This window comes from Symphalangus syndactylus, chromosome 5, assembly GCF_028878055.3.
Source record: "Symphalangus syndactylus isolate Jambi chromosome 5, NHGRI_mSymSyn1-v2.1_pri, whole genome shotgun sequence".
NCBI classification, from domain to species: domain Eukaryota; kingdom Metazoa; phylum Chordata; class Mammalia; order Primates; family Hylobatidae; genus Symphalangus; species Symphalangus syndactylus.
Genome location: NC_072427.2, coordinates 50,935,435 through 50,960,810, shown reverse-complemented (window position 1 = coordinate 50,960,810; position 25,376 = coordinate 50,935,435). Strand labels below are relative to the sequence as shown.

General features: G+C 37.7%; 1 protein-coding gene across 6 annotated transcripts in view; it reads left to right on the top strand.

The window, feature by feature from the left end:
* The first annotated feature begins 54 nt into the window (after nucleotides 1-54).
* UBE3A (ubiquitin protein ligase E3A) overlaps nucleotides 55-25,376 on the top strand; it is a 102,127-nt gene continuing 76,805 nt past the window's right edge. The window contains exons 1-2 of one of the 6 annotated variants that reach the window (XM_063640222.1): nucleotides 64-590; nucleotides 23,476-23,603. The gene's annotated coding sequence lies outside the window, so the exon portion shown is untranslated. Of the gene's footprint in view, nucleotides 591-23,475; nucleotides 23,609-25,376 lie in introns of all 6 variants that reach the window. The other 5 variants (XM_063640221.1, XM_063640225.1, XM_055278420.2 and 2 more) reach the window with 5 other exon arrangements.

Sequence of the window (25,376 nt, the reverse complement as noted above, 5' to 3'; positions counted from 1 at the left end):
CTCGCCCGGCCGGGCGGCGCGCGCTGCCTGCCGGGATACTCGGCCCGCCCAGCCAGTCCTCCCGTCTTGCGCCGCGGCCGCGAGATCCGTGTGTCTCCCAAGATGGTGGCGCTGGGCTCGGGGTGACTACAGGAGACGACAGGGCCTTTTCCCTTCGCCAGGACCCGACACACCAGGCTTCGCTCGCTCGCGCAACCCTCCGCCGCGTAGCCATCCGCCAGCGCGGGCGCCCGCCATCTGCCGCCTACTTACGCTTCACCTCTGCCGACCCGGCGCGCTCAGCTGCGGGCGGCGGCGCCTCCTTCGGCTCCTCCTCGGAATAGCTCGCGGCCTGTAGCCCCTGGCAGGAGGGCCCCTCAGCCCCCCGGTGTGGACAGGCAGCGGCGGCTGGCGACGAACGCCGGGATTTCGGCGGCTCCGCCGCTCCCTTTCCCGGCCTCGTTTTCCGGATAAGGAAGCGCGGGTCCCGCATGAGCCCCGGCGGTGGCGGCAGCGAAAGAGAACGAGGCGGTGGCGGGCGGAGGCGGCGGGCGAGGGCGACTACGACCAGTGAGGCGGCCGCCGCAGCCCAGGCGCGGGGGCGACGACAGGTCAGTGTTGCCGCGGCCTGCGCCAGGCGGCGCTGGCTCCCCTCGGTCACTCGGCCGGCCTTCGGGGCCCGCTGTGGCGAGGTCGACACCCCCCTTCCCCGCCCCCCGCCTCCGAGGCGAGTGTTTGGGGGCGCGTAGTCCGAAGGGGCTGGTGCCAGAAGTAGGCCCCTGGTGGCCGCGGCTGCTGCAGCCGTAACTGTCAGTCCTGGCTGAGCGCCGGCGGGAGGGTTTTGTCGCCCGAGGGGACGCGAGCGGGCCCGGGGCGGGGCGGGACGTGCGAGGCGTCGAGATTTGGGCCTCCGAGGAGCCAGGATTGTCGAGCCAGTCGGGGCCCCAGGCAGGGAAGGGCAGGCCCTTTCCTTCAAAGGGGAGCTCTTTCTCGGCGTTTTCGAGGTTTTTGGCTCTCTTAGGGAAGACATATTCAGCCGTGTACTTGGTGGGTTGGGGTTTTGGGGGTGGATTGATGGGAAGGGAGGGCGGGATGAAGTGGTATGTCAAGCCCAAGGGTTGTGCGCACAGATTACTCTGTGTTGCCGGCCACCAGGATTTCTGAAGTTGAACGTGAGTTATTGGCTTTGCCAGAGACTGCTGTGTTATGTGCAGACCTGCATGCAAGCAGTTGGCCTTCCCCCCCACTTTTCAGTGTAGAAAATGAAAAGGATGCTTTCCTCATCTTGGTGGTAAAGGCTTTTGTTGGTAAAGGTAGAATTGAATGTACCAAATGCCTTAGTCCGTAACATTTTAAAAATAATTTTAATGCAGACACTGGTGAAGCTTGGCAACCTTGAAAGAGAATTTAGCGTCTAAATTTTTTTAATGACTTTTTATGGATGTGCTAAATTAGTAACAGTACAAAATCTGTTTGAGATTTTTAAGTGGCGAGGGTGCTGTTGAAAATGTAAACTAATAGCATATGGGGTTTACAGTGCATAGTTAATCTCAATCATGAAGGAATGTGGATATGACCCGTAATTTTGGATCATTTCACTGCCTGCAATATTGAGAGAAGCAGCAAATTATTACAGATTTTTTTGGGAGACGACCTAAAGTTTAAGAAATACAACTGTTGAAAGTTACCTGTCAGAGACACAAAGGTACCCAATCAATTTTGTTGAATAAATTGGACAAGTGGGATAAGGTGTTTGTCTCACACTTCTGATCAGTAAGTACTCTTACTTAAGTGGTGATTTGGTAAATCATGTAAAATTTAGAATTTAGGAGAGATAAGAAAGTTTTATCTTGGTGTGTTTAGTGGAAATAGCTTTGAAATTAGATCCTGTTTTTAAATCTAAGCTACTTACCACATTTTTAGTGAAATGAATACAATATTAATGATGCTACTGATAAGCCCTAAGGATGACCAGAAGCCCTTTTAAGAAACACTAATAGACTTGACCAAAAAATAAAAAAGGAAATAGCTTCAAGAAATAATTTGCAATTTTTGTGTATTTATAATATACATAGGAGAAATACAAGAACAGAATATGAAGAGGTAACTCATAATCTTTACAAAATTAGAATGTCAACTATGCAAGTCTTACTGTGTCAATATTTATTAACCTGCATTAGTTTGCTAAGTAGTATGCTCACCATCCTCTGGACATTGCCCCTGTCCCTGAGGAGCTTAACTTTGTACAGAGATACAAAATACTGTGTTTTGATTTCCTTTCAGAGGATTTATAAGCTACTTATGTTTTATCTGTCCTAAATTCTGCCCTTTTTTTTCATGGCTGAAAAAATAACTTCCTAAGAAAGGTACATACTAGTCAGAGGTGTGGGGAAAACGTGTTCTCATCCCACATGTGTAGTCCATTTAACAGGATTTATTGGGTACCTGCAGTGTCTTTGACATGTAACATTTAATCAGTTGTGTTTCTTAAACTTTAGATCATTTCTATTTCAATCTCCTCCCTCTCCCCTCCAAAAAAATTTACTGTGTCAACCGTGGTAATACACTGTTTCTCTCAGTGTCAGTTAGTGGAATGATCCAGATTTATAGGTCATAGCAAAATTTTTCATCCCAGGCTCTTGAAGTGATGTTTCCAAATGTCCATTTTCTTAAATGACTGCTAGTTATGTTCTCCAGTCATGTTACACATATTTTGTTTAGACCTATAATTGTATAGGTCTAAATGTAGAAACACTACATTATGTACATATGCAGCTGCTGAAAGAAAATTAGTTTTCTAATTTTTAGATCGGGGTGAAGACAGACTTTTAGAAGTTATCTTTCAGTAAAATACTGGATGAAGTCTTAGGTGCTCTTTTTATGTTGGTTCAGGACAAAAGTTTTTTGACTGGTTTTTGAGTTTTTCCCTCACTGCCAAATGTAAGGATAAAATGTAACAAGACATCTTGGTATGTATAGTGGTAATATCTTTGGAATTAGACCCTACTTTTAATTCTGGCCTTATTAATCTTGGTAAGTCACAGTTTTGTTATCTGTAAAATGGGTTGGTGAAACTTCCCCAGAGTTGTGAGCCTTAAAGTATGTAAAACGCCTAACACGTAGGCACTCAATAAGTATTACCTTAGAAATCTTCCTATCCAGTTTTTCTGAATGGTCTAGAAGCACCTTGTATATAGTGGACTACAGCATGTTGTCCTTTATATCGTTTATTTCTTTTCTCGTTAGCTATGAACTCTTTAAGGCGAGGAATTCCTAGTGTTTACCAGAGAATGTGTTACTAGATGTCTTAGTCTGTTCTGGATGCTATTACAAAACACCACAGACAGCGTGGCTTATAAACAATAGAAGTTTATTTCTCACGGTTCTGGGGGCTGAGAAGTCCAAGATCAAGGTACCAACAAATTTGACATCTTAGTGAGGGCCCACTTCCCTTGTTCATAGACAGCTAGCTGTCTTTTCACCATTACCTCATGTAGTAGAAGAGTAGACGGGGCCTCTTTTATAGAGGCATTAATTCCATTAATGACGGCAAAGCCTCCCAAAGGCCCCACCTCTTAATACTATCACCTTGGAAGTTAGGCTTTCAACATGAATTTTGGGAGACATATTCAGACCACAGCACTAGAGCAGGCATGAATTAGTTATTGGTAAATCAGTAAATGATCAACTAACATTTATTAGGTTCCTCCTGTGGCTTCTATGAGCTGAGCCAAGTACAGGAGCCACAAAGACAAGAAAGATGTCTGTCTTTTTTGAATGCTTATAGTTGAGTGACTTTCTCACATTTATGTGGTGTGTGTCTGTGTGTGTGTGTGTGTGCGTGTGTAAAACCCTATCACATAATGGAACTTCATTCTCCCGTGCCCTTCCAATCTAAGAGCAGTTCTATGGACTCAATACCTCCTACTCACCAGCTGCTACTCTAAAGATTTACTTTTTTACTCCTTTTGAAAAGTTCATCCCTCTGGCACATGCATTACTTCATGCCTTGGTCCCAGCCCACCACCCCAGTATCTGGCACGTAGTGTATTAGTATTTGTGTGTGTGCGTGTGTGTGTGTGTGTGTGTGTGTATGTGTGTATATAGAATTTAAAATTTTTACTCCGGCAGTTGTCTTCAAATACTCTCATTTTGGGGGGCATGATTATTATTCTGTCTTCTGGCAATACATAGATAGATGCTACCTGAGTAGGATTGTCTATGAGGTCAGCTGCTCCAGTCGTTTTATACATGAGGAAATTGGAGTGCAAAACTTTAAAATGATTTTCTTAAAGTCACCCAGGTGTCAGAACCAGAGTCTAAGTCTTTAGTTCAGGACTCTGCACACATTGGCACATGTTCTGTCCTACCTTTTGGGATGAATAGTTAACACTTGCTTTGTGATTACTCACCCACCTTTTTGGAGATATATGAGTGTTTTGTACACTATTAATAGAAGGCAGCCTTCACAAAATGCCATCCGCAGATCTGTTATTTCTTCTAATAAAGGAAATGATGTAAAATTACCTTAAATAGAAATAGTGTTAATTCTTCTAGAAACATTCCATAATCCAAACATGAAATGTTTGAAATACTTAAAGATGCCATATAATTAAGTCCTTTGTAAAAAGATAATATTAAAAATTTTTGTTTTATAGAGATGGGGGTCTCACTGTGTTGCCCAGGCTGGTGTTGAACTCCTTGGCTTTTACTTCAGCTTCCCAGTGTGTCGGGATTACAGGCATGAGCCACAATACCTGGCCAAGTCCTTTTTTTTTAATGAAATGACTTACTAATACACAGTTTCTTTGCCAGCTTTCGTTTTCATTTGCTATCAAAAATGTTGCTTAATAGTGCTTTGATCTGAGTTATCTATAACAGGTAAATACCATTATGGATAATAATTCAAAAAGAAGCTTATTAATTATTAGGCCTATCTGAGAGTGAAATAAAGTTAGCATTTTCTTTTTGTTTATTTTACTTTTATTTATTTGTTTAGAGACAGGGTCTCGCTGTGTTGCCCAAGTTGGAGTGCAGTGGTGCTGTCATAATTCATTGCAGTCTCGGGCTTGAGTGATCCTCCCATCTCACCCTCCTGAGTAGGTGGGATTAGCATATGCCACCATGCCTGGCTAATTTTTTTATTTTTTTATTTTTTTGTGGAGATGGGGTCTTGCCGTGTTCAGGTTGGTTTCAAACTCCTGGCCTCAAGCCGCTTGGCCTCCCAAAGTGCTGGGATTACAGGTGTGAGCTACCATGCCCAGCTGAGCATTCTTAAAAAATACTGGTCTTTGTACATGAGTCATTACTATTTGATTCTAAGCCTTATGACTGATATCCCTAAAAATTATTTATAAAATTTTAAGTGCGTCAGAGTCATTGAAATGGAGGAAGGAGCACTGTCTTTTGGTCTTGAGGTTGTTTTAACTAGCTTCATAATGGTCATGAGCAGGTTATTTAGCTTTTGAAGGCTTTGTTCCTTCTTCTGTCAAATGAAGGTGATAGTTGCTTTGTTTTAAAAGAGTATGCTTTTCAAATGTGATCATTCTTGAAAATGTAGGTTAAGAAGCTTTTTAGAGGCCAAGTGCGTGGCTCACACCTGTCATCCCAGCACTTTGGGAAGCTGAGGTGGGCGGATCACAAGGTCAGGAGATCGAGACCATCCTGGCCAACATGGTGAAACCCCATCTCTACTAAAATACAAAAAAAAAAAAAATTAGCCGGACGTGGTGCCGCACGTCTGTAGTCCCAGCTACTCAGGAGGCTGAGGCGGGGGAAACACTTGAATCCAGGAGGCGGAGGTTGCAGTGAGCCAAGATCACGCTACTGCCTGGCGACAGAGTGAGACTCCCTCTCAAAAAAAAAAAACTTTTTAGAAACATTGTTTTGGGGAGTTTTTAGTGTGTGAATTCATCTTAAATATGTGAACTCCATTTGACATGGACAATAGATCTTAATAGTTTGTGATACATTATTCAGTGTATTAATCAAAAGTCAAATCTCTTTTGTAATTTGCTGTACCAGACCTGTTGCGTTAATCTGATCAATGGCAAGTGAATCATAAGATTGACCTGAAAAGAAGAGATATTTTTAGGGGACATAGAATCATATTGGATAAGATTATTCCTATAGTTCATTTTCAGGAAATCTGAACAGGAATCTCGTGTAAGGAATCACATGTGAATTATAGAAGAGAGTCTGATGTAAGACTTTATTTATTAAGGTCTGCACCTGTGTTTCAAATAAGAGCATAGAGGTAGTATATGAGCCCTGAACACTCATACAAGTAGGATAAAATTTTTCTTAAAACTGTTGGCTGAACAGTGTAGAGTCTAATGCTGTGACTCTTAACAGTTCAGTGTGTTCCAGAAGTTCATCTCCTCAGGATCAGTTGAGGTTAGTCTAGCACAGATTTTAGTTATAGAAAGCAAACATGAGAAAAATTTTTTGACCCATGTCTTCGTAGCATGCAGGCTTGGTAGCTCTTTTCTAGTTCTGGATATGTGCCGTTGTATATACTTTCGGCAATTCAGGATGTTCCTTTTCATATTTAAGACAAGCACTCTTACATACAAATTACATAGCTGTGGGCTGAATGAAGATGCTACCATTGCTATACTTCTACACAGGTTCTTTTCATGTAATGAAATCGGAAGGGATGGCTTATCCATTTCAAGCTTCTGTTAATAAGTAGTCTTAGAATTGCCTTTGTATACTGTAGCCAACACCCCAACTCATATATTTTTATAATCTTTGTGATGCAGAATAAATTGTGAGTCTTTCCACCTCCTAATTAAATATACAAGTACTGAAAACAGTAAAGCACCATGTATTCACTATGGACATATGTCACATTTTGTAACTTTCTTGCACTCTTGTTCCTCTTTAAAGCTCATGTTAAACTCATGTCCTTTATTTTCTTCTCAGATGATTCCTTTAGCACTGCACGTAACAGTACAGGAATTTCTTCCTTTCATACTTCCAACAAATACTTTTTTGTCTCTTAACAGATGTGAACCATAATGCTGTTCTTTAGAAAGCAAAGGATGAAGTGGACAGCAGTGTTTTCTATATAAAGCTAATGGGTCATAAGGGGAAATATGGGTTATTTCCAGCTTGTTAATTGTCTTAATACATTTTTCCTAAGAATTCTATTTATTGTGTCTCTGTGGTTATATGCACCAATATTGATAATCTTACAATGTGCCATAAATAAGGATATTTATATTATCTTTGCTAAATATTTAAGTTTTTGTTTTGGGAATTGAAAAAATCTTTTGTGCACCTATTATATGTGATGTGTATACTAATGGATAAATCCTATTTCACACAAAGATTAATTGGGTAACATTTTTCTTTCCTAGTTTTCTGAAGTCAGCGGTCATGTTGTGTGTTGGTGATTGAAAATATGCTGTTTAGGCCGGGCGCCTTGGCTCACGCCTGTAATCCCAGCACTTTGGGAGGCCGAGGCACATGGATCACCTGAGGTCGGGAGTTCGAGACCAGCCTGGCCAACATGGTGAAACCCTGTCTCTACTAAAAATACAAAAATTAGCTAGGCATGGTGGTGCACGTCTGTAATCCCAGCTACTTGGGAGGCTGAGGCACGAGAATTGCTTGAACCTGGGAGGTAGAGGTTGCAGTGAGCTCAGATCACGCCATTGCACTACAGCCTGGGCAAGCAAGATTTCATCTCAAAAAAAAAAAAAAAAAAAGAAAAGAAAATATGCTGTTTAAGATCATCCAAATTCAGTTTCTAAGAAGTGTAAAGTTTTCCTAGTTACTTAAGCTGCTTCATTCTCATTCCCTTTTTTAATACATTTTGCCATCTCTGTAACATGTTGAACATGTTTAAAGAACAGAGTGGGAGAAAGGAAGTTACATGGATAAAGTTTGGTAATTAAGGTAGGAATACATCCTGCTTCACAGAATGGGAATATTTCTGAAAAGTTGACTATAGTATCGAAGAACACTTAAGTGTAGTGTATTAGACAAACTGAGCTAATTTTGGTCTTTCATACACATAAATCAAGATTTCTGCGTTTCAAATCATGCATATTTCTTTAAATTTATTGCTCAGTATACTGTATTTCAAATATTGTAAAAATGAAAAGATCTTGTGGTCTTATTTAACTCAGTATGGGATAAGTCCTCCCCACCTTCCCATTCTTATTCCCTCTTTTAGGCTGAATGAAAGGCTGGGGGAGTGAATTTAAAAATAGATGGATCTCAGCTGGAGAATGGGTTGGTCACGTATCTCAACTGATACTAAATTTCTTAAATCCTGGATTGAAGATTATAAGAGAACAGTAAATGTTTGCTCTCAGTTCATTTTTTTATTTGTTTTGTTTTTTCATGTACAGTTTTAGGCATTTGTAACTGCTGGATGCATGAACTACTTTCTAGTTCTTTCAGGCCTACTTTTAGATATCTGCTGTGGGGACAGTCCTCAACACTCAAAGTAATTTTAAATAGTGATAGGCAGAACTAGGGGTCAGTTTTACTGCCTATGCCTGTGCTAAATTTGACATGGCATTCCTAGGAGGGAAGGCGGAGCGAGGGCGGTGCACACATTGTCCATATTGCTAGTCAGTGCCAGATGTTGAGAAATTGGGGCTAATCTCTCTCTTAAATGGTCAAGATCTAATTCCCCAAAGTACTGTTTCGGATAACCTAGTATCTGTCCAAAATTGCCCTGGTACAATCTTATATTATATTATATGTTATTATATGTATTTTATATATATATATATATATATGTTTTTTTTTTTTTTTTTTTTTCTTCTCCTGAGATGGAGTCTCACACTGTTGCCCAGGCTGGTGTGCAGTGGTGCAGTCTCGGCTCACTGCAGCCTCTGCCTCCTGGGTTCAAGTGATTCTCCTGCCTCAGCCTCCTGAGTAGCAGGGACTACAGGTGTGCACCACCACGCCTGGCTAATTTTTGTATTTTTAGTAGATACAGGGTTTCACCAGGTTGGCCAGGGTGGTTTCGAACTCCTAACCTCAGGTGATCTGCCCGCCTCAACCTCCGAAAGTACTGGGATTACAGGCATGAGCCACCACACAAACCCTATTACATTCTTAAAGAAAAGTTTGTTTGTTTTTGTAGAGATGAAGTTTCACTATATTACTCAGCCTGGTCTTGACTCCTGGGCTCAAGTGATCCTCCTGCCTTGGCCTCCCAAAGTGCTGGGATTATGGACATGAGCCACTGTGTCCAGCCTGTATCGTATTTTTATTCTGATATCTTTTCTAATTTTTTTTAGTGAAGTAGGGAGGTTTATATTAGATGATCTTCCAAGGTAATTATCAGCTTGGACATTATATGTTAATATGTCTTTTGTTTGTTTTTAAAATAAGTGTATATGTTTTAATTGTAAAATTTTTAAAACATCCAGAAAATGACAGAGCAAGTGCCCATTTATCCACCACCTATAAATATAAATTATGTCCATTTTTATCCCTTGGGGGAAAGGATGCAGTTACATAATCACTCTTAACAACCCCAACTGTTCAAGTCCTGTTACCCCTCTCTACACAAAGTAACAACTGTCTTGAGATTAAGTATATTTCACATCCTTGTTTTATACTTTTACTATACATTTGTACATGTATCTAAGTGATATGTGGTGTTGGTTTTTGTATTAAATTTTTACAGATATGTATAACACTGTCTTTCAATAGCTTGTTTTTTTAAACTCAGTATCAAGTTTTTGAGGTGTATAGGTTGATGCATGTAGATGTAGTTTATTCAGTTTCACTGCTGTATGGCACTTCATTTTATGCATAGATAAAATGTATGTATCCCACTATTGATGGATATTTTGAGTTGTTTTGTTTTTTGCTATTATAAATAATGCTACAGTGTTTATTTTTACATGAGTGTATGTGCAGGTGTTTTGGGAAAAACCGTAGAAGTGAAATTGCTGGTTACTAGATATTGGTAAATTCTTTTCTTAAATGGATATGCCCATGTATACTTTATCAGCATTATGTGGGCATTTCTAGCATCCTCACCCATACTTGGGATTGTCAGATTTTAAACTAGTTACTAATTTGAGGCATGTGAAATGCTATCTCATTTTAATTTACAGTTGTTTGATTATTCTGAATGGTAGGTAAAAGGATAGGAAATTTATTATTTTCTGTATGTTTTAAATATCTCAAAAATAAATGTTTTTAAAGGAAAGGCACACTATCATACAACGTTTATGTTGAAAAGGACCATGAAGATCATTTCATCCAACCTTCTTACTTTACAGTGCAGCCAAATAAACTTACCAGAATAAGAATAAAATATAAAATTCTGCCCATTGTAGTATTCTCTGGTACTATGAGTCTTAATTTTTGATGTAAAAATCATGTCTTTTTCTTTATGATTTGTGCTTTTTGTTTAAGAAATCCTCTTTTTGGCGGATCACGAGGTCAGGAGATCGAGACCATGGTGAAACCCCGTCTCTACTAAAAATACAAAAAAAAATTAGCCGGGCGTGGTGGCGGGCGCCTGTAGTCCTAGCTACTCGGAGAGGCTGAGGCAGGAGAATGGCGTGAACCCGGGAGGCGGAGCTTGCAGTGAGCCGAGACTGCGCCACTGCACTCCAGCCTGGGTGACAGAGCGAGACTCCATCTCAAAAAAAAAAAAAAAAAAAAAAAAAAAAAGAAATCCTCTTTTTATATTGTCTGCTAATAGTTGAGGATTTTTTGTTACTCTTTGTCATTTGCATTTAGGTTCATCTGAAGGGAGTTAGGATTTTTTATTTTAAATATGAAAAGCTAGTCGTTCCAGCATTAATTATTGAATATTGAATTTTTATTGAGGTTAAATATACATACGTAATTTACCATCTTTTTTAAGTGTACAGTTCATTTTTAATGATTTTTTTAGTGTACAGTTTTTTAAGTGTACAGCTCAGCAATAATAAATACAATTATATTCTTCTGCCTTTGTCCTCTCACTCCCCACTTTGGCTGCTAGTAACCACCAGTCTACGCTTATCTTCTTGAGATATACTTTTTTAGCCCATGTATGAGTGAGAACATGTGGTATTTGTCTTTCTGTGTTTGGCTTATTTCACTTAACATAATGGCTTCTTGTTCCATCCATGTTCCTGCAAATTATAGGGTTTTATTCTTATTTTTATAGCTGAGTAGTATTCCATTGTGTGTATAAACTACATTTTAAAGTCTGTTCATCCTAATTTATTGAATTCTCCCCACCCCACCCATCCACCTTTTTTTTTGTTGTTTTTTTCCCAGGAGACAGGGTCTCCCTCTCATCCCCAGGCTGGAGTGCAGTGCCATGATCATAGCTCCCTGCATCCTTGAACCCCCTGGCCTCAAGCGATAGTCTTGTCTCAGCCTCCCAAGTAGCTGGGACTGCAGGCAGGCACCTCCAGGCCCTGCTAAGTTTTATGGGGCTTTTTTTTTTTTTTTTTTTTTTTGTAGAGATGGGGTCTTGCTATGTTGCCCACTTTGGTTTGTTAGTTTTAATAGTTTATAATTCCTTTGTATTATTGTGAACAAATAACAGTTATTTTGAAATAGAAGAGTGCTTTCTATTTAAAATTTTTCTTTGATAGGATTCTGTCTACTTTCTGAGCCTTACCTTCCTGTACACTCCCCTTTGGTCAGTGCCATCTTACCATACAGGCTGCTTTTAGTTTCTTGAGTTATCCATCTTCCTTCTGTCTTATAGGGCTCAACCTAAATATTACTCAGGGAAGTCTTCCTTGAGAGTCTTTCTTTTTGCACTCGTTGGTTTGGGGCTTCTTTATATTATACTGTTAATTGAATTCTGAGTCGTGTTTATCTCAACTGAGATTAGGTAATTTATTTTGAGAATAGTAAATGTTTATCATCTGTCATTTATTTTCATGCCCACATTCAGTTATTTGTAAGTGCTGAATGCATAAGTGTTCATCTACAGATTGATAAGGATCAGTTCTTTTTTCCCCCAACTAGAAATGTTACTCCAGTTGATAATAACAGCTCAAAAGGAAATGTAAGGCAGAGGTGAGAGAATCACCTGAGGCCAGGAATTGGAGACCAGCCTGGGCAACAAAGTGAGACCTTATCCTTATGAAAAATAAAATTAGCCCAGCTCGGGAGGCTGAGGTGGGGGGATTGCTGGAACCCTGGAGTTCCAGGCTGCAATGAGCTGTTATCACACTGCCGCACTCCAGCCATGGTGACAGACCCTGTCCCTTAAAAAAAAAAAAAAAAATTTATAACCAGCCACATTGAAGTATTTTGTAAGACATTAATAGAAGACTAACTGTTCTCATATGTTTACTGTTTATGTTAAGTACGTATGGTTTTTAGAACAACAGTTTTCTATCAAGTGTGGTCTGGTTCACTTAGAATTAGATGGGGTAGATTTTTTGAAAAGCATTTTGAAGTTAAATTAGAAGCTAATGATTTTTTTGTTACTAAATCAGATTTTGTTTTATGAGTTTAAGTGCTACATTTATTTGATAGGCAGATGAATGTAACAGATTAAACTTGAAAATAATGTAGCTATGATTCCTTCAAGGAAAAGCCCACCTACCTTTAGTTCTTTTAGTATATTGCATTATAAGTCTTTTGTGTGTGCATATATAGCAGGCATAAATTGGCATAATTCTAGGTTTAATTTTAGGCTAGGCACTATGGAAGTTTGAACTCTAATTACAGTGTAAAAATAACCCAGAGGAAAATTTCAGAATAATAAATCATTGGGACTATATGGTACAGATGTCTCTGTTTTCAGATTGTAGAATTGTTGACCAGTAGGAATGCTTTATGATTAAAAGCCAGGAAATTAAAGTAATTCTGATGATTTGGTATTTCTAAAGATTTTCATAGATGACAGTTGAGAACTACTCTCAGATGAGATTCTTCCATTGCTGGTAAGTCATGCAATAAAACACTTAAGTAAATGTATTTTAATGGGGAATGATAACATTTTAATATTGGCACATCGTGAGTCTACCTTCTGTAGTTAGTAGGTAAATAAGAAATAAACATACCTTATTTAAAAAAAAAATTTCAAAGAACCCAAGGGAGGGGAGAGCCAAGGTGCACATTAGAAGGAGATTACAGTACTCTTCCAGTGCACAGTGGATGTGTTGTGATACCAGAGTTTTATGTATGACTGTATAGCCCAGATTTACCAGCATGGGCTCAGTTTTAAATATTAGGTTAGGCCCATAAATCATGAAAAGTTCCTAGGAATTCTAACATTTTTACATTTCCAGAAGAGAGCCTTTTGTATTTTGTGGTAGTTGCCCCACCATCCCTCAAATTTTGGTGTGTCGAATCTACTTTTGAGGATGAGGAAATACAGAAAGGAAAAACAAAAAGCCATTTTTTTTTTTTTTCTAAGTATAAGAAGAAATGAAAGGTTTCTCTTTGCTTCATAGCCAATTCTAAAACTTAACAGTTGTTAAATGTGTTTAAATGTAGGGGGAAAAAATACCTGGAAGGAAATTACCAATCAAATATAAAATGTAAGATAGCTGTAAAAGTACTGATACACATACAGCTTTTTTCCTTTTGGGGAGGCGGTGTTTTAAAAAAAACCCTACCAAACATATTCTCTAACTTTGAAAACTATTAATAGCTTTATTCAGATAATTCACATACTATAAAATTCACCCTTTTAAAGTTTTTAGTATATTCACAGTTCTGCAGCCATCACCACTATCGAATTTTAGAACATTTTCATCATCCCCAAAATAAATCCTAACCTGTTAGCAGCCATTCCCCATTCTTCCCTTTCCTGGCCCCTGGAAACCACTAATCTGCTTTGTCTCTATGAATTTATTTATTCTGGACATTTCATATAAATGGGAATCATACAGTATGTGTCCTTTTGTGTGCAGGTTCTTTTACTTACCATGGTATTTTCAAGGTATGTTCATTGACATGTATGTCTGTTTTTTTGGTAACACACACTCTTGATTACTGTAGCTTTGTAGTAAGTCTTGAAACCAGGAAATGTGAGTATTCTAACTTATTTTTCAAAATTGTTTTGGGTCTCTGGGTTTCTCGAAGTTCCATAGAATTTTAGGGTTAGCTTGCAAAAAAATGTAACTGGGATTTTGATAGGACTTGGATTTGTGTTGAATCTGTAGTCTATTTGGGAAGTATTGCTACCTTAATACTGTTTTCTCATTCATGAGCATGGGATATCTTTCCATTTATTAAGGTGTTCTTTAATTTCTTTCATGTTTTGTAGTTTTCAGTATACAGGTCTTATACTTATTTTATTACTTTAAAAATTTATTTCTAAGAATTTTATGTTTTGATGGTATTGCAAATTGAATTTTTTAAAATTTCATTTCAGGTTAATTCCTTGTGCATAGATTTTTGTGTACTGAAACTTGTATTTCATATAATTATTTTCTCTTAACTGTGTTATAGGAATCTTTCAAATGGTTGGCTACATACACATCCATCTGATTCACTAGTAAACATTTCTTGAACACCTACTGTGTAGTGGGCCTTTTTTTCTAGGTGCTGGTGGAGACAGCCGTGTATAAAACCCACTCAATCCTTTGCTTTCATGGCACTTAAATCCTAAAAAGAGAGATCATAAAGATAGGTAAAATATATGTTACATAGTGCTAAGGAGAAGAGACAAATAAGGAAAGTGTTTGTGGGTGAAAAGGATAATGGGAAATTTTAGATAGGGTAGGTAGAGAAAACTTCACTGAAATGGTAACTTGGGTGAAGAACTGAAGGAGATCAGAGAGCTAGCCATGTGGATATTTGGGGGAAGAGCATTTCAGTCAGAGAGTGTAGTGAATAGGGAAACCCCACAGTGAAAATGCCTGATGTGTTTGAAGAACTTGAGGTGTGGCCACTGTGGCTTTAGAAAAGTAAATGATGGGAAATAGAATGGAGGGTACAGATATTTTGATCATAATAAGGTGTTTGATTTTTACCGGTAAGTGAGATGGGAAGCTATTGGAAGTCTTTGAGCAGAGTATTGAAAAAGTATGACTTATGTTTAGCAAGATCACTCTGGTTGCTGTGTTAAGCATAGACTGAAAAAGGGGACAAGGGCAGAAACAGACCAATTGGTAGATCATTAGTACAGATTAAGACATGGCTGAAATGGACATAGTGGTCACAGTGAGGGTGGTGAGAAGTGGTTGAATTCTTGATATATGTTGAAATAGAGTCCATAGGATTTGGTAGTAGACCAGGTGAAAGTGGGAAATAAAGGGAGGAGTAAAAGATGATGCCAAAGTTTTTTGACCAGAGCAGCTGAGAGAATGGAGTTGGATAATTCTTATAAATTATTGCATTAAATCTGTGCATCATATCACATGCCCACTTAACTGCAGGTAATTTTACCATATAAGCTTGTGGGGGGAAAAGAGGAAAAACAGAAAAGAGATAGGAAGCAAAAGCATGTTTTAAAATATAATAAATTAGGCCTTAATGAAAAATTGTCCTTGAGAAACCTGAGTTGGAATACTGTAAATCGGATGTGTTCTCTCAATCTTTAGAACTGAACTAGGAATTAACTCTGAGAGTTCATGATATGTTATGAAACCCTTTGCCTGTTTTGGAAATTAGGTTGTTTTCAATATTTGCGTTTGCAGTGATGGTACCTGTTATTTTTTCTGTAAGGTAGATTCCTACAAATAAGATGTCAGGCCATTAGACCATGTCAATCTAAAAATTTGATAGATTTTGCCAATTACCTTTTAAAAAATAATTTTAGCAAGTTTCATTCCTTAAAATACGTTAGGGACTGCTCATTTACCTTGTTTTGATTCATGTATATATAAAATCTGTTTAAATCTTTATAAATAACCTGGGAAATCGCCTGGTTTTATGGTCCATTTATATTGTGGTGTTTGTTTTTTAAATTTGTAAGCATTCTTTCTATATCATTTAATTCTTTATTATAATTTGCAAATATTATCTCTACCTACCTTTAATTTTATAGTATCTAGTCATGTGAAATTTTAAAGTTTTTATGTAGGCAAATCTGTCCATCTTTTATGGCTTCTGGCTTTCAGCATGCTAACAAAGATGATATAAATATGATCTCATATATATATTACAAAAACTTTTTAGAGATAGGATCTCATTCTGTCACCCAGGCTGGAGCAACCATAGCTCCCTGTAACCTGAAACTCCTGGGCTCAAGTGATCCTCCTGCCTCAGCTTCCCAAGTAGCTAAGATTACAGGCATGTGCCACTATAGCTAGTTGGGTTTTTTTTGGTTGGTTGGTTGGTTTTTTTGTAGAGAACGTATCTCACTGTGTTGCCCAGACTGGTCTGGAACTTCTGGCCTCAAGCTATCCCCCCACCTCAGCTTCTCAAAGTGCTGGGATTACAGGCATGAACTACTATACCTAGCCAATCTCTTGTATTTTCTTCTGATACTTTTGTATAGACTTTAATTTACAAAGTTAGATCTGAGCATTCAGCATATTTTTGGATATGGTATGATATGGTTTAGATCTGGATTGCATTTGTCATGTTTTGGGAATTATATCTACCTTTTATTTTCTTCCACTTGGGTAGCTGATTGTCTTGTAAGGCATCCTTTCTCCACTGAAAATGCCACCTTTTTCTACATTAAGTTCTCACAAACTTTGAAAAAAAATCAAGTTTATTGAGGTATAATTGATACACAATGAAATGCACCCATTTTAACTGTATAGTTTTATTGATTTTGATAAATATATACACTATCACTGCTACTACAATCAAGCTTTAGAACAATTGAATTACCTCCAAAAAGTTCCTTCCTGTCTGTAGTCATTTCTCTCTCGGAGCCAGGCAACCACTGATCTGTTTATTAGTTTTCCTACTCTAGAATTGCACATCCACAGAATCAAGTAACATATACTCTTCCATGTCTGGTTTCTTTCACTTGGCATGTTTTTGAGATCCATCCAATTTGTGTTTGTCACAGATTTTTGTTTGTTCGTTTTGTTTTTTTTAAATACAATGTGAGTATACCACAGTTCATTCATTTTCTGGTGAACATTTAAATTGTTTTCAGTTTTAGGCTGTGCGAATAAAGGTACTGTTTTGTGTGCATGTCTTTGTGTGAACATATGTTTTCATTTTTCTAGGGTAAATACCTTAAATTGGAATTACTGGGTCACATGGTAAGTTTATGTTTAAATGTATAAGGAACTGCCAAACTATTTTCCAGATGATTATACTACTTTACATTCCCATCAGCAGTGTATGAGAGTTCCAGTTCTCCAAATGTCAGCATTTGATGTTCTCAGTCTTTAATTGCACACGTTCTGAGAGGTGTGTAGTGGTATCCCATTGCAGTGTTTTTTTTTTTAAATGGTACTAAAATACACAACATCAAATTTACCATTTTAACTATTTTTAAGTGTACAGTTCAGTGACATAAAGTACATTCACATTATTCTGCAGCCATCACCACTATCCATCCCTGAAACTTTTTCATCCTCTCAGTCTGAAACTCTATCCATTAAACAGTAACTCTTCATTGCCTACTCTCCCCAACTGCTAGTAATCACTGTTCTATTTTATATGTGAATTTGACTCTTCCAGGTGCTTCATATAAGTGGAATCATACGATTTTTGTCCTTTTGTGTCTGGCACATTTCATTTAATAATAATAATGTCCTTGTGTTAGGCCATTCTTGCGTTGCCTTAAACGAGTATCTGAGACTGGGTAATTTAAAAAGAAAAGAAGTTTATTTGGCCCGTGGTGCTGCAGGCTGTACAAGCATGGTGCCACCATCTGCTCAGCTTCTGGGGAGCCCTCATGGTGAGTTTACTCATGGTGGAAGGCAAAGGGGGAGCAGGCATGTCATATGGCGAGAGCAGGAGCAAGAGAGAGGGTGGGGAAGTGGCACACCGTTTTTAAACAACCACATCTCCTGAGAACTCACTCTGTATCCCAAGGACAGCACCAAGCTATGAGAGATTGCTCCCATGACCCAGTTACCTCCCACCAGGCCCCACTCCCAACATTGGGGATTATATTTTAACATGAGATTTGGACAGGACAAATATTCAAACCGTATCAGTCCTCAAAGTTCATTCATGTTGTAGCATGTATCCAAATTTGATTCTTTAAGGTTGAATAATATTTCATTGTGTGCATATATCACTTTTTGTTTTATTTATTTATTTGTCAGTGGACATTTGGGCTCTTTGTAACTTTTAACTATGTGAGTGATGCTGCTGTGAACATTGGTATATAAGTATCTGTTTGAGTCCCTTCTTTTAATTCTTTTGGTTATGTACTTAGGAGTGGAATTGCTGGGTCATATGGCAATTGCATGTTTAATTTTTTTAGAGACTGCCATACTGTTTTCCACAGTGACTGCACTATTTTACATTCCCACCAGCAGTGAATAAGGGTTCCAGTTTCTCTACATCTTTTCTAATGCTTGGTAGTTTCTGTTTTTTTATTTAAAATAATTGCCATTCTAATGGGTGTAAAAAGTCATTATGGTCTTAATTTACATTTTCTTCATGACTGCCGTTGAGAAGTTTTCTTCTTTTGTGTGTCTGTTCAAATATTTTCACATACTTTTCAGAACGTATGTTCTTTGTCAGATAGATAAATGTATTTCTTCTGTATCCTTACTGATTTTCTGTCCACTTACTAATTACCAAGAGAGGAATGTTGAAATCTTCAGCTATAATTTTGAGTTCATCTTCCTTCTGCTCTGTTCATTTTTTCTTCATATGCTTTGAAGCAAAGTCTTTTTTTTTTTTTTTTTGAGACGGAGTCTCGCTCTGTCGCCCAAGCTGGAGTGCAGTGGCGCAATCTTGGCTCACTGCAAGCTCTGCCTCCCGGGTTCACGCCGTTCTCCTGCCTCAGCCTCTCTGAGTAGCTGGGACTACAGGCGTCCGCCACCACGCCCGGCTATGAAGCAAAATCTTTAAAGCTGTGTCCTTAGGTGTGTTCACATTTAGGACTGTTAGATCTCCTTGATTAATTGATGTCTTTATCATTATGAAATGTCTCTGTTTGTCTCTGGTAATGTTCCTTATCTAAAGTCTACTTTGGTATTAGTGTATCTATTCCTTTCTTATGATTAATTTTTGCACATTATATCATTTTGCTGTGTTTTTATTTTCAACTGATTGGTCATTTAATGTCTTTTAGATAGCATATAGTTGCATCTTGCTTTCAGATTGATTTTTTATGATCTTTGTTTTTAATTTGATTAAGTCCATTTACATTTATTGCAGTTGGCAATATAGTTGTGTTTAAGACACTATTTGTTTTCTATTTGTCTAATATTTTCTTCCTTTTCTGCCTTCTTTTCGGTTAATGGAGCATTTTTGGAATTTTGTATTGTCTCCATTATTAGCTTGTCCCTCTGTTTTTTTCCCCCCAGTGATACTTCTAGGATTTACAATATGCACCTTTAACTTATCTCAGTCTACCTTCAAAAATATTATTCCTCTTAATGTATAATGTAAGAATTTTGGAATAGTATACATCCATTTACTCTCCCTCGTTCTTTTTGGTATTGTGATCTTAACATTTTACTTCTATATGTGTTATAGATTCCACAGCAGCGTTTGAAACTATTTCTTTCAAAGGCCAGTTGTCTTACAAAGAAACTTAAAAACTAAAAATAACACTCCTTTATATTTACCCTCATATTTACCATTTTTATTTCTTTTCCTTTGTGGAGATTCCTTTTTGTAGATCCAAGTTTCTTGCTGGTGTTATTTTCCTTCTGCTTGAAAAAATTTCTTAAACATTTCTAAAGTGTAGGTCTACTGGCTACAAAATCTTTCAGCTTTTATTTGTATGGAAATGTCTTTATTTCACTCTTCATTTTATTGTACAATTTTTCAAACCACACAGACTTTCAAATAATTGTAGGATATAATTTCACAGCTAACATTTTGTTATATTTGTTTTTGTCTTCTATCTTGTCCATCTATCCATCCTCTCTTCTTCTAGTGTCTTTTTTTATGCTTTTCAAAGTAAGTTGCAGATGTTAGTATACCACACCCTTAACTTCAGCGTGTATGTTAACTAAAACTTAGTAGTTTAGTATTTTTAACTAGAATTTACTATGCTGTTCCAGTTATTTATTGCTGTGTAATACATCGCCCCAAACTTAGTGCCTTAAATAGCAGCACCTATTTATTTTGCTCATGAATCTCTCATTTGGTCAGGGATTGGCAAGGAGAGCTTGTCTTTGACAATACATTGTAAGAACTGTTTACATAGCATTTACATTGTATTTGGTATTATAAGTAATCTAGAGATGGTTTAACATATTTGAAGATGCATGTAGGTTATATACAAATACCATGCCATTTTATATAAGGGATTTGAAGCATCCTTGGATTTTGGGATCCATGGGAGTCCTGGAACCAGTCCTCTGAAGATAGTTGAGGTACGACTGTAGTCTTTGGATTGAAAGACTCACTGATTTCACTCAGATTCAAGGAGAAGGGCCATAGACTCCACCACCTGATGAAAAAATGACAGTGTTACATTGTTAAGAGCATGTGGAATGGCTTCTATTGTGACCATCTTTGGAAAATACAGTTGACCACATATACCATTTCATGAGCTGTGACAAATGTATACACCTTTGCCAGAAAGTGCTATCAGGGTATAGAACCTACACCTCTTCCTAGTTATTCCTTCCACCCACACCACCCCTAGAACCTAACATTGTTCAGATTGTTTTCATCTTAGTTTAGCTTGCTTAGAACATTATGTAAGTAGTCATACAATACTTACGTGTTGTAAAAAATTTCTTTTTGCTCAACATAATGTTTTTGAGATTCATCCATATTGTTGAATGTTTCAGTGGTTTGTGACTTCATCTATTAAGGGACACCTGGGCTGTTTTCAGTTCCTAGCTATTATAAATAAAGGTACAATGAACATTTGTTTAAAAAAAAAAACTCTGTGTGGACATATATGTTTCTTTTCTCTTGGTTAGTTGATGTGTTTTTCTTTCAGCATTTGTTTTTGATGAGAAGTCTGGTTATACAGTCATGTGCCACATGCTGACATTTCAGTCAACAAGAGATCATAGTTGACAGTAGTCATTTAAGATTATACCACCATCTTTTCACTGTACCTTTTCTAGGTTTAGATATGTAAATACTTACACTTTGTTACAGTTGCTTACAGTATTCAGTACAGTAACATGCTGTACAGCTTTATAACCTAGGAGCATCTGGGCTATACCATATATCCTAGTTCTGTAGTAAGCTATACCATCTAATCTAGATTTGTGTAAGTACGTTCTATGATGTTTGCACAATGACAGAATCACCTAATGATGCCACCTAATGATACATTTCTCAGAATGTATCCATGTTGTTCAGTGCTGCATAATGCTAATTATCTTTTCTTCCTTATACTAAATCTTTTTTCCCTAGCTGCTTTTAAGATTTTTTCTTGTCACTTTTCATTTTTGATGATCACCATGCTGAGAGTTGTTTTTTCCTTTTTGAATCTATACTTTTATGGTTTTCCTTAAATGTGGAAGATTGTTGCCATTGTTTCTTCTATATATATTTTTTTACCATCTCTACTCCTCTTTCATCATTTCCTCTTTTTCTGGGACTCCAGTTACGCATATGTTAGACTGTTTGGTATTATCCACAGGTCATTAACATCATATTCATTATTTTTCAGTCTTTTTATTTCCCTATGCTTCAGTTTGCTTTGTCTTCTATTTTACTGTTTTTTCTCCTGCCTTGTTAAATAATTTCAGATATTTCACTTTATGTTTCAAGAAATTCCATTTGATTCATTTTCATCTTTATTCATGTATTTTTTTGAATTCTTGAGCATATTTGTAATAGCTGTTTGAAAATCAGGTTACCTATTGATTTCTTGAATTTTTTCACTCTGAATTTGTTGGTTGGTTTTTTCTCTTGGTTATGGGTTGTATTTTCCTAGTATTTATTTTATTTTATTTTTTGTTTTTTACATATTTAATGATTTTTTAAGATTAGATGCTGGACATTGTAATATTTTGTTGTTGGGTGACTAGATTTTGTTTTCTTTTAGAGTGTTTTGTTTTGTAGCCAGCTAAATAACTTGCTGGTCAGTTTTATCCCTTCAGGGCTACATTGGAGTTTGTCTAGAGAAGGCTTTGCTTTAATGGTAGTAGCTCCTACCTAAGGCATGATCCTTCTGAGTCTTTACTAAATGCTCCCAGGGTCACCATGTTCTCTTCACTCAGGTTAGAGGGAATTTTAGGAGTCTCCCAGTCCTTTATAAGCACTGGGAATATTTCAGCTTAATGCCCCTCTGTCCCTGGCTTCATGGAGCCACTTACCTTAATCGTGTACAGTTAGTACTCAGCAGTAAACTCTCAAATGGTAGATTTCTGAAGCCATTTCTCTGCCTTCTCAGACAAGCACTTGTCTGGCACTTGTCATAAATTTTACCCACTTCAGCTTCCTCAGCTCTGATCTCTTGATTCTGACCTCAGTAAAATTGCTGTCTTCTCATTGGATTTCCCCTCCATTGACTGCAGGTTGGGAATTACCTCTAGGCAGACATCCAGGCAGTGGATGGCTCACCTCCTTTGTTTTTGTCCTTTCATGTATTATAGTCCTGTGCTGACTGTTTTCCAAGGTCTGAAAATTCTCGTTTGAGAAGGAGCAATTGTCAGATACTTTTGGATCTTTCTCTGAAATTAACTTTCTGTTGTGCTTACTTCTTTGTCTAATGCTAATACCATATGAGGTTTTTTTTTTTTTAGAATCTTTTAAGCTATACACTTCAAAGTGTATAGCTTGTTGCACTTTCACACACTGAGCACACGTTTAGCTAGCATTCAGATCAAGAAACAGCATCAGCAGCTCCTACATAGCCCCTTGTGCTCTGTTACTACCCCTTTTCTTCCATATGTAACCACTGTCCTGACTTCTCATAGCATAGATTAGATTTGCCTGTTTTCATCCTTTATCTAACTAGAATCAAGCACATTTAGTTGTGTCTGACTTCTTTTAATGTATTTGTGAGATTTATTCACATTGTTGGTTGTAGTAATGGTTTATGACAGTTGCTGTATAGTATTCCATTTTAAGAATATGCCATAGTTTAATCTGCTGTTACGGACATTTAATCATTTTTGGTTTGGAACTGTTAAGAATATTGCTGCTGCTCTAAACATTTCAGTGATTGTCTTCTTGTGAATATGTGTACTTCTGTTTGATGTGTACTTAAGAGTGAAATTTTTAAGTCATAGGATATGCATATATTTAGTGTATACTCAGTTTTTTTAAGGCGTGCTGATTTTAATTATACCATTTAAGTTAATATATTATGTTTTAATATCTGGTAGAGAAAGGGACATTATTAGAAACAATTGTTTTGGTTATTCTTACATATTTAGTCTTTGAAAAAACGTTTCTTAAATTGGCATTTACTTATATTTGTGTTAATTTGGGAAGAAATGGTATCTTTGTTCATCCATGAGTCACATTTGGAACTAGCTCAAAGGCCATGGGTCCTGATTCCTTTTTTTTTTTTTTTTCTTGTAGAGGGGAGGTATGGTGTCAAGAAAACATAGTCACCATTATTATGAAAATTAAAATATGGAAGAGATGATCCCTACCATCAATCAGCTTACAACTAGAGGCACTGACAAATGTATACAGATAGCTGTAATGTAAGGTATAACATAATAAATATAAGGAGAAATTAATAAATTATTTTATGGTATTAAGAATATATATAAGACATGAAGGAGATGGTGATTATGTATAAGAATTTAGATAACCCTGTGAGATACAGTGTTTAGAATGAGGCCAGTTTTTAACATGGCATGATAGGTGGGTGGGGGATAGAGGTTAGTAATGGATAGAGGACCATTTCTGAGTGAAGTCTCCTCAGAAGCAAAAGCATTGAAGTCAGAAACACAAATATCCAGTATATTATAGCCAATAGTCAAATGATGGGACTAGATCTGGTAACTGGTGATGATATCATATAGTGGGCAGTAGTGCTGGGATGGCTGGGGTCAGGACCACATGACAAGGGCCTCAAATAGAATGTGAAGGAGTTAGAAATTTATTCTGTTGGCATGAGAAAGTGTGAAAGCTTTTGAATATAGAATGATATGTCTAACTTTGAGTTTTTAGGAAGATAATTCTAGTGGCAAAATTGAGGATAAAGGCAAAAGGGAAACCAGATGAAATAAGGGGGCACTGTAGTAGGACAGTGTTGGTAAGTTTGAGGAAAAAAGGAGTAAGAGATATTTTTAAGGAGATTGACAGGGTTTGAGTATAAATTAGAAGGCAGGTACAAGGGAATGAGCATGGTCTTTAGAATCAGACAAATTAGGGTTTGAATCTTTTTTTTTTTTGAGACGGAGTCTTGCTCTGTCGCCCAGGCTGGAGTGCAGTGGCACGATCTCGGCTCACTGCAAGCTCCGCCTCCCAGGTTCACGCCATTCTCCTGCCTCAGCCTCCCGAGTAGCTGGGACTACAGGCGCCCGCCACTATGCCCGGCTAATTTTTTGTATTTTTAGTAGAGACGGGGTTTCACCGCGTTAGCCAGGATGGTCTCGATCTCCTGACCTTGTGATCCGCCCGCCTCGGCCTCCCAAAGTACTGGGATTACAGGCGTGAGCCACCGCGCTCAACCTTGAATCTTAACCTTGCATTTGCTAAAGGACTGAAAGCAAGTTCCCTAAGAGAAAAATTTTCTCTTCTGTAAGATGCTTATTCTGTAAACATTTACAAGCACTGGAAGTATAAAAGCAAATGATACACATGTTCTCTTGAAGTCAGGTCTAGTCTGGAAGAAGAGGCTGCACTGGCAGGTTTTGACCAAATTGTGTAGTATCTCATCTGTCATGATTGGGTGCTTTGGCTTTATTCTGGAAGCAACTAAAAGAATAGTTGCTTCCAAGACTGGGGAATCAAACAAGACTGGGGAATAGTGTGGGAATATAGAAATGTAGGGGAATTTCTAAGGATGAATTGGTAGCAATTGGTAAACAATCTGATATACTGGGAAAGAGAGAGACTCTTTAGAATATGACTGAGAATCTTCCAATTTAGCAGCTGGACTGATAGTGCTACCATCATTACCTCACAGGATTTTTCTTAGTGTGTCTTATAAATCTTGCTTGTACCTCATAAAGAATGGTTTTCCTTTTCTTCAGACTAAGGACTTTTTATTATAATACGCAACTTAAAACCCCCTGTATCTCTCCCTCACAACACTTAACTGTGCATTGTTATTGCATAATTAATTGTGGTTTTTATTTGTGCCCATTTCCTTCACCACATGAGGACTAGAAATTATGTCTAGTTTTTCTACCTCTGCATCTTCATCCACCTAGTAGGCACTCAAAATCTAGTAGACAGTTTTTGAATTAATGATTATGAAGAATTTGAAGGCTGAACGAGTATCAACCTACACAGTGGTTAGGGCA